This window comes from Grampus griseus (genome assembly GCF_964374135.1).
Source record: "Grampus griseus genome assembly, chromosome: 12".
NCBI classification, from domain to species: domain Eukaryota; kingdom Metazoa; phylum Chordata; class Mammalia; order Artiodactyla; family Delphinidae; genus Grampus; species Grampus griseus.
The window spans coordinates 15313448-15322186 of NC_139006.1; positions in this window are offsets into that span (position 1 = coordinate 15313448).

Here is an 8739-nt window from a genome sequence, read left to right on the forward strand (position 1 = left end):
GCTTTTACTTTACTATGGCTCGCTCTTGAATTCTTTCCTGCACAAAGCTAAGAACCTTCATTTGGCTGCCCATCCCAGGAACTTGCCCCAAGACCTGGGACATGACCATCCTCTCATGCCCCATTTTCCCGTAACCTCTTTACAAGGGGTATTAATAAATCTACTTCTAGCCTATCACTTTGCCTCTCGCTGAGTTCCTTCTGTACCAAGATATAAGGAACCTGAACTTCAATGAGTCCTGAGACAAGTTGTGGGATTTCAGTTAGAAGATTGTGGGTTCAAGTCCCATCTGAAGGAGTGTGGTTTCAGTTGTGCTGGAGGGCAGAGGTTGTTCATTTTGTCTCTCTCATACTCAGCCTATAAATGGAACTTAGTAATATAATCTGGGGAATGAATGAATGGGGACTGAGTGAGTAAATAAATGAGTTCAGCTATGCCCACAAGCAACACTGGATCCCGCCTGGCTTTGCCCAAACTCACCCTATGGAGATTGGCTAAATGACAAGAGTGGCCATTTGGGGATGCTGGGTGCCCCCAAGGTGCCTGGGATTTATTACACTGCCACCAACACCTCAGCAACATGGATTTGCAAGTCTTAATTACATGCAGGGGACCAGCAGGAACAGCTCATTCGATAACTCTGACCCTAGAGACTCCAGTGTTATTCTTTGCCCCTTCTCTCTTGTTTTCTTGCCATCTCCAGCTCCCCAGGGAAAGCAGGGAGCTGAGGAGGCAAAATGGATAAGAGATGTTCTTCAAACAGGGAGGGAGAGAGGGCTCAGGCTGCAGGGAGCTCTTCAACTTCAGCTTTAGACCTTAGGGCCCGGGGAAAATGTCTTCTTGTAATTTAAGGAAATGGCTCAGCCAGAGGTGATGGTGGGAAGCTGGGTCCTTGCCCAGTGTCAGCTCTGCATTACAAATGCCTCTCAAATCCCCCCAGGGGAAGATGGGATGTTTTTGATATGGTCTGTTCTCCCAGCTGAGGTGAGAGGCAGGGACTCCACCACAGTTTGTCTCTGCCAACCTCCCGAATTTCAGCTATTGGATCAGGATTTCACCTCTGGTTTTAGAGCATCTGACAGATGATCTCCCCTATACATCACTGTGGGTGAACAATTAAGAGACCAATTGAGAAAAAAAAGGAGGATGCTACATGAGCTCAACTGAAAAGCAGACAGAGGTTCAAATCCCAGCTTCACCACTTACCAGCTGTGTGGCCCTGAGCAAGTTGATTGACTTCTCTGAGCTTCAGTGACACCATCTCTTTTTTTTCTTTTTAATTCTCCCACTGCCTGGTGCTTGGAAACTTTTACCCTCCCGAGATTCTGCCTTGGAAGTAAGGCATTATCATCACTGGGAATCCTCTTCTAAAATGCAAAAACCCCTTTAAAAGTCTCTAACTCAGCTTTGAACATTCAAGAATGGATCCATTTATCAGAGATAAACAACCAGTTGTTTAGCAGGGCCCTGATGATGAGAGACAGCAGACAGGCAAGGTTTGATTGGGGCAAAGAAAGAGGAAGAAGTTACTCCCAGAGGAAGGGAGAATAGGGTTGATGACCAAGAGGGTTCTGGGGACAGGATCCAGGCCTCAGTTTCCCCAACTCAAACACATAATATAGAGTAAACTTTATTGAGTATTTACTAGTTTTCAGGCATCATGCTAAGGGCACCACAGATTCTCTATTCATGTTTACAAAAACCCCATTTTACAGATGATGAAACCGAGGCCCTGGAAGGTTAAGTACTTTACTCGAGGTCACACTACCAGTATATGGGGGAGCCAGCTTGAAATCCCAGAGACTTTAGTTGACAACAGTGGATAATTTAAGGTTCTTAGGAGGCACGGGATCCTTATACAGAGTTGGGGAAAGGACATGACAAAAGGAGGGAGCAAGGTATGAAAAGAAGTCACTGAAAAATAAGCCCCAGCCGCTCCCCAATTGCTGCAGGATCTGTCACCCTCTACAGCTGAGATCTCCATTGGAGACACAGCACCCTGGCTTGAGTGGGTCCCTGGGAAAGGCTGGCATGGACACCCTTCCCTCCTTCACTCCCTCTGGCCCCAGTTGGCCTAATGCCCTGAAACTGTTACCATGGAGACTTCCTCTTCAGTGGCCAGAGCAGGGAAGGGCTGGCACTGGGTTGGGGGAGTGAGTGCTGGAGGCCCTGGGGAGGTGGTGTCAGGCTTTGCCAGATGGCTGAGGACAGGAGGCAAGCCCACCTCCATAAGGCAGGTCCCCAGTTATGCCAGGGTCTGCCAGACTCTCCTTAAAGCTGCCAGAAAAAAGAAAAAAAAAAAAAAACAATAACAACAAAAAACACAAACACCAATTTTTATCTGTCTTTAATCATGCCTTAAATACTTGTGCAGCACCTACTGTGTACTGGATATTATGCAGGGTCCTGGGATATGATTATAGGGAATCCACAGATCCTTTGAAGCTCATCCATGAGTCCCCCAACATAGAATAAGTCCCCCAATATAAAACAATATAAGAACCTCCAAGAGAGAGAATATGAATTAGCCCAACAAAAAGTTGCTCCTAGGTTGGTTTTTATTTTCAGGTTCTTTGATTGGCATGCTTATTTTCATATTAACATTAATAATAATAACAGTGATGGTAGTAGTAATAGCTAACATTTAATCGGCACATACTACGTGCTAAACATGAAGGAACTTGTATGCATCAACTTCTTTCATTTTAAGAATCGGGCTACGATGCAGGCATTGTTACTATTATGCCCATTTCACAGATAATGAAATTGAGGCTCAGAGAGGATCATTCATAAGCCCAAAGACAAACATCTGCTGTATCTCTTTCGCATTGCCACTATAACAATTTACCATAAATTTAGGAGCTTAAAACAATGCAAATTTATTCTCTTACAGTTCTGGAAGTCAGAAGCCCAAAATCTGGCTCACTGGGCTAAAGTCAAGGTGTCGGGAGGGCTGGTTCCCTGTAGAAGCTCTAAGGGGAGAATCTATTTCCTTGCCTTCTCCAGCTTCTATTGGCTGCCTGCATTCCTTCCTTGGCTTATGGCTCCTTCCTCCATCTTCAAAGCACATCACTCCAATCACTGCTCCCTGTTGCTATAGACAGGATGTTTGTGCCCCCCAAAATTCATATGTTGATACTGATCCCCAGTGTGGTGGTGTTTGGAGATGGAACATTTAGGAGGTGACTGGGTGATGAGGGTGGAGCTCTCATGAATGGGATTAGTGCCCTTATAAAAAGAGACCCCAGTGAGTCCCTCACCCCTTTCTCCTTGTGATAACACAGCAAGAAGACAGCTATCTATGAGCAAGGAATTTGGCCCTCACCAGAAACCAAATCTTCCGGCACTTTGATCTTGGACTTCCCAGCCTCCAGAGTTGTGAGAAATAAATGTTTGTTGTTTATAAGCCACCCAGTCTGTGGTATTTTGTTGTAGTGGCCCAAACAGATGAAAACAGTTGTCATACTCCTTAACTCTGACCCTCCTGCCTCTCTAAGGATCCTCATAATTATATTAGGTCCCCCGGATAATCCAGGATAATCCCCCATCTCAAGATCTTTAATTTAATCACACCTACAAAGTCCCTTTTGCCATATGAGGTAACATTCACAGGTTCCAGGGATTAGGGAATGAACATATTTAGGGGCCATTATTATTCAGCCTACCATAACTAGAAGTGGCAGAGCCAGGAGTCAAACCCCCCAGATCTGCCTGACTGCAGAGACTGTTCTGTGAACTACCAGGCCAGCAAGAGCAGCCTTGACACCTCATTCCCAGGGAGGAGAATGCCTGGGCTCTCCAACCAGCACACTGGGGGATTCTCATGAAGCTGGGTCCTAAACAAACTCAGTTGGTGGCCGACCTCCCAGACAACTGCCCTCATGCATCAGTCTGGAGCCTCTATTTAGCAGAACAAGGAAGACCGTGGGCTTTGAAGTCAGACAGTCCTGGGCTTTAATCTGCACAATGACCTCTACCATCTCTGTGACTTTGGGCATGCACTTTGCCCTCTCTGAGTCTCAGTTTCTCCATCTGTAAAGTGGGCATAATTAGACCCACCTCACAGGGCTGTTGTGCCAGTTAAATGAGCTTAGGGAGAGAATGGACTTAACACAGACCCAGCACAGAGGTGGAGTTCAATAGATAGGAATTATTATTATTATTATCATTTGATTACTATTATTGAATAGGTAGAACTTTGTCACCAGCCAGCCCTCCTTGAATAACCTTCTTTATACTGCAGATGCTCTCTTTGGATTTCACCTTGAAGATATTAGAAGTTAAAAAGTAAAACTCTCTCTGAGGGCCCAGACACTCCTCAGGGAACCCCAAGGGCAGACAAGAGAGCCCCAGTCACAGGTGAAAAGTTTAACAGAACAAAGGTGAAATGCTAACAACTTCCGGAGAGGAAATAATTACAAGATTTCCACCCTGGTTCCCAGCCCCATTAAAGAGATATGCGTTCTAAGAATCGGGATAGGGACTTCCGTGGTATCTCAGTGGTTAAGAATCCACCTGCCAATGCAGGGGACAAGGGTTTGAATCCTGGTCCAGGAAGATCCCACATGCCGCGGAGCAACTAAGCCGGTGTGCCACAACTACCGAGCCTACGCTCTAGAGTCCGCGTGCCACAAATACTGAGCCCACGTGCCACAACTACTGAAGCCCACACATCTAGAGCCCGTGCTCCACAACAAGAGAAGTCACCGCAAGGAGAAGCCCGCGCACCGCAACGAAGAGTAGCCCCCGCTCACCACAACTAGAGAAAGCCTGCGTGCACAGCAACGAAGACCCAACGCAGCCAAAAATAAATAAATAAAAATAAATTAAAAAATAAAAAAGAATCAGGGTAACAATGTATTTAACCTCAATCACAACATCTTTTCAAGATCCAGGTATGTGATGGGAAAATAAAACAAGAAACAATCAGACTTGTTTCAGCCCTGAAAATGCACTAAAGGCTGCAATTAAGAGGCCCCTGGAATAGTTCTATATGAATAGCCCACACCCCCAAAAAAAATATTTTGACAGTCAGGGCTGAATTATTCAAAAGACACTGCTCTTTATTTAAAGCAGAGCGTGGGTTTGTAAGAGATTGTTTTGTTTCCACTTTATTTCTTCACTGGAATCTTTACAGTCTGGATTTCATTAGTGTTCCAAAAATGTCACACTGCAGAGCAGGGGGAAATGTGGTAGCGACAGCTAGGATTCTGGCCGATGCACCTATATTTGACAAATGCCTGAGCCACTAGCCATATGCACATCCATTTCAATTAAGGAGTAGGAAGGACAGTTACCCTGATGCAGGCTGCTAATTTCATTGAGGGGACTCTAATTATTTTTCCTTTTTTTCTTCCTTCCTGACTAGAACAATTATATAAGAGTATTTCTATTTGCTAGAACTAAACACTAAAAAGAAATAATGGCAATGATTTCTCTCCAAGCTGCTCTGGATAGGATGAGTAAGGATCCAGGCACGGTTAAAACATTCCTAGGGGCTTCCCTAGTGGCGCAGTGGTTGAGAGTCCGCCTGCCGATGCAGGGGACACGGGTTCATGCCCCGGTCAGGGAGGATCCCACATGCCGCGGAGCAGCTGGGCCCGTGAACCATGGCTGCTGAGCCTGCGCGTCCAGAGCCTGTGCTCCGCGGCAGGAGAGGCCACAGCGGTGAGAGGCCCACGTACCGCAAAAAAAAAAAAAAAAAAAAAAAAATTCCTAGAAGAGTGGCATGAATTTCCTACGGCAGAATTCTTACACCTTTTCCGGGATAGTAAAAATAAAGCTCAGCTGACTATCTCCAATTGTGGTAGTGGTTACAGGACTACATGCGTCTAAACCCATAAAACCATGGGACCATGAACCAGCTCTATTATATAAAAATGAAAAGACATAATTACAGGGACTTCTCTGGTGGTGCAGTGGCTAAAAATCTGCCTGCCAATGCAGGGGACACAGGTTCAAGCCCTGGTCCGGGAAGATCCCACATGTGGCGGAGCAACTAAGCCTGTGCGTCACAACTACTGAGCCTGCGCTCTAGAGCCCACTAGCCACAACTACTGAGCCCACGTGCCGCAACTGCTGAAGCCCACGTGCCTTGAGCCCATGCCCCGCAGCAAGAGAAGCCTGTGCACTGCAATGAAGAGTAGTCCCCGGTCTCAGCAACTAGAGAAAGCCTGTGCACAGGAACGAAGACCCAACCCAGCCAAAAATAAATAAATAAATTTATGCTCTCCTTGGATTGATTAAAATTGATTAACAAACTAAAAAGTAAGAATAAAATTGATTAACAAACTAAAAAGTAAGAAAGAAAGAATGCTTGGAATCTGCCTACACTGGTCCCTGGAAGTATTTCTGCTTGCTGAAAAGCTTAATTCTCTAATTGCACATTCATTGAACAAGTACTTATTGAGCACCTCCTAGATTCAAGGCACTGTTCTAGGCACGGGGGAAACAGCCATGTATGAGATGACAAGGAATGTACATACAAGCAGGGAGAGGCAAACTATAAACAGAAAAAGTATATACAGACAAGTCTAAGTACTATAAAGACAGTAAAATAAGATAATGGAATGCAGAGGGACTGAGTAAGTCCTCTCAGACAAGTCTAAGTACTATAAAGACAGTAAAATAAGATAATGGAATGCAGAGGGACTGAGCAAGGGGCTACTTTAGATAAGCTCTACTTTAGAGGGCTTGTCAAAGGGAGAGCCATTTGAACTGAGACTAGAAGGAGGAGAGGGACTAGCCAGAAAGAACAGCAAGTGCAAAGGTCCTGAGGTAGAAACAGAGATGACTGGTATGGTGTAGCTGAAGTCAAGTGATCCAGGGAAGGGGTATGATGAAGAAAGAGAGTGGGGAAAGATGAGATCGGGAAGGTGGAAAGGGTCAGGTCATTCAGTACTTTGTAGGTTGTAAGGTGAGCTTGAGTTTTATTCTAAATACACTGGGAAACCATTGGTGGGTTTCAAACAAGGGTGCAAAAGTAGAACAATTACTCCAGTGGGTCAAGGGACACTTTGGGAGGTGTGTTAGCTATTCTGTCCCCATGGGGGGTACCAAGACCATTGGCCCACTATGTGTTAGACTTGTATTGGGGGTTGATTTTCTATAAGGTGGTATTGGATTTCCTTCCCATCACTGGGATGCTTCTGAACAATAGGATACAAGATGACAGATTGGTCTGGGAAGCAAGGTCTGTAATCTATTCAACATATATTACCAGCGACTTATTCTAGGCACCATGCTAGAGACTGGGGACATAGCAGTGAAGAAAGCACAGCCAGTCTGTCACCACATAGAGCTCTGTCATTCATGCCAGAAAATGGCAGGGAAGGGAAGTACCAGAGATGTGACAGCACCAATGAGGAGCACCTAATGCAGACTTGAGGGCATCTGGGAGGCTTCTCAGAGGAGGTAAACTGAAGGATAGGCAGGAGGTGGAAGGGGAAAAGGAATGGCATTCCAGATAGACAGAATATCATGTGCAAAGGCCCAGAAGTCACAGAGGAAACTGAAGGGGCAGCATTACAACTTGACTAGACCAGAGAGTATGAGGGTGAAGCAGTCAGCAAAGCCTCATAAATCACATCGATGAGCTTAGAATTTATCCCAAGGGACACAGGGAGGCATGGAAAAGATGCAAGCCTCAGGAGGAGTAATTAGATCTGCATGTTAGAAAGATCAAACTGTCTTCAGGAAGATGGCAGTGTGGGAAGACGTGGAGTTAGTGTCTCCCCACAACTAGGGTGCCTGCCGGCCACTGGTGGGGAACTCTGATGCCCAAGGAGACGGGAGGAACCCCAAAGTGAACCGGTAGGACATAGGGGGACTGAGGGGGGAGGAGAAGTGGAGGCCAGACAGGCTCAGCACCCTTGAAGCCAGGGAGATCAGGAGATGCAGGCGGGAGGGACTGTCCGGGAAGAGCAGGAGAGGAGCGGAGGGTGATCGCCTGGCCCACTCCGGCCACCCCACTCCAAAGCCCCATCCGGCCCGCATGGGTCCTGGGGCCATAGGAGGGAGGCCGGAGAGATCAGGAGAGGCACGCTGAGGGACCCTCCCAGACCCCAGACTGGAGGAGCAGGGGAAGAGAGGACAGCATTTGCTCTACCCACTCGAGCCCAGAAGTTTGCTGGGCTCCCAGGTGAGGTCCGTTGCCTTCTGAGACCAGGGATGGGGATCATGCCTGGGCCCCTTTTGTTCTTTGAGCCTAAGCCCCACCCCCCACAGCCCCCAGGGCCTTTTCCAGCCCTGTGGGTCCTAAGTATAAGCCATGCCCATCGCCCAAACCTCGCCCTTGCTTAGGCCCCGCCCTCCACAGCCAAGGCCTTTGCCCCCCCACCCTTTTTGTTTCTTTTCCCTTCTCCTCTTTTTTACTGTTGTGGTACTGATGTACCTTCCAGTTGTTGATTCATCTACATTTTTATTTTTATACTCTTTCTAACATATCTGTTAGTTTCCTAGTCTAATTTTATTTTTTACCTTACCGTTCCCTTTTTTTGCTGACCCACCTGGCTTGCAGGATCTTGGTTCACAAGCCAGGGGTCAGGCCGAAGATCCTACAGTGGGAGCTCCAAGTCCGAACCACTGGACTAACAGAGAACCTCAGGGCCCAGGGAATATTCAATTGAGTGAGGTCTCACGGAGTTCCTCACCTCAGCGCCAGGACCCAGCTCTACTGAATAGCCTACAAACTCCAGTGTTGGAAGCCTCAGGCCAAATAACCAGTAAGATAGAAACACA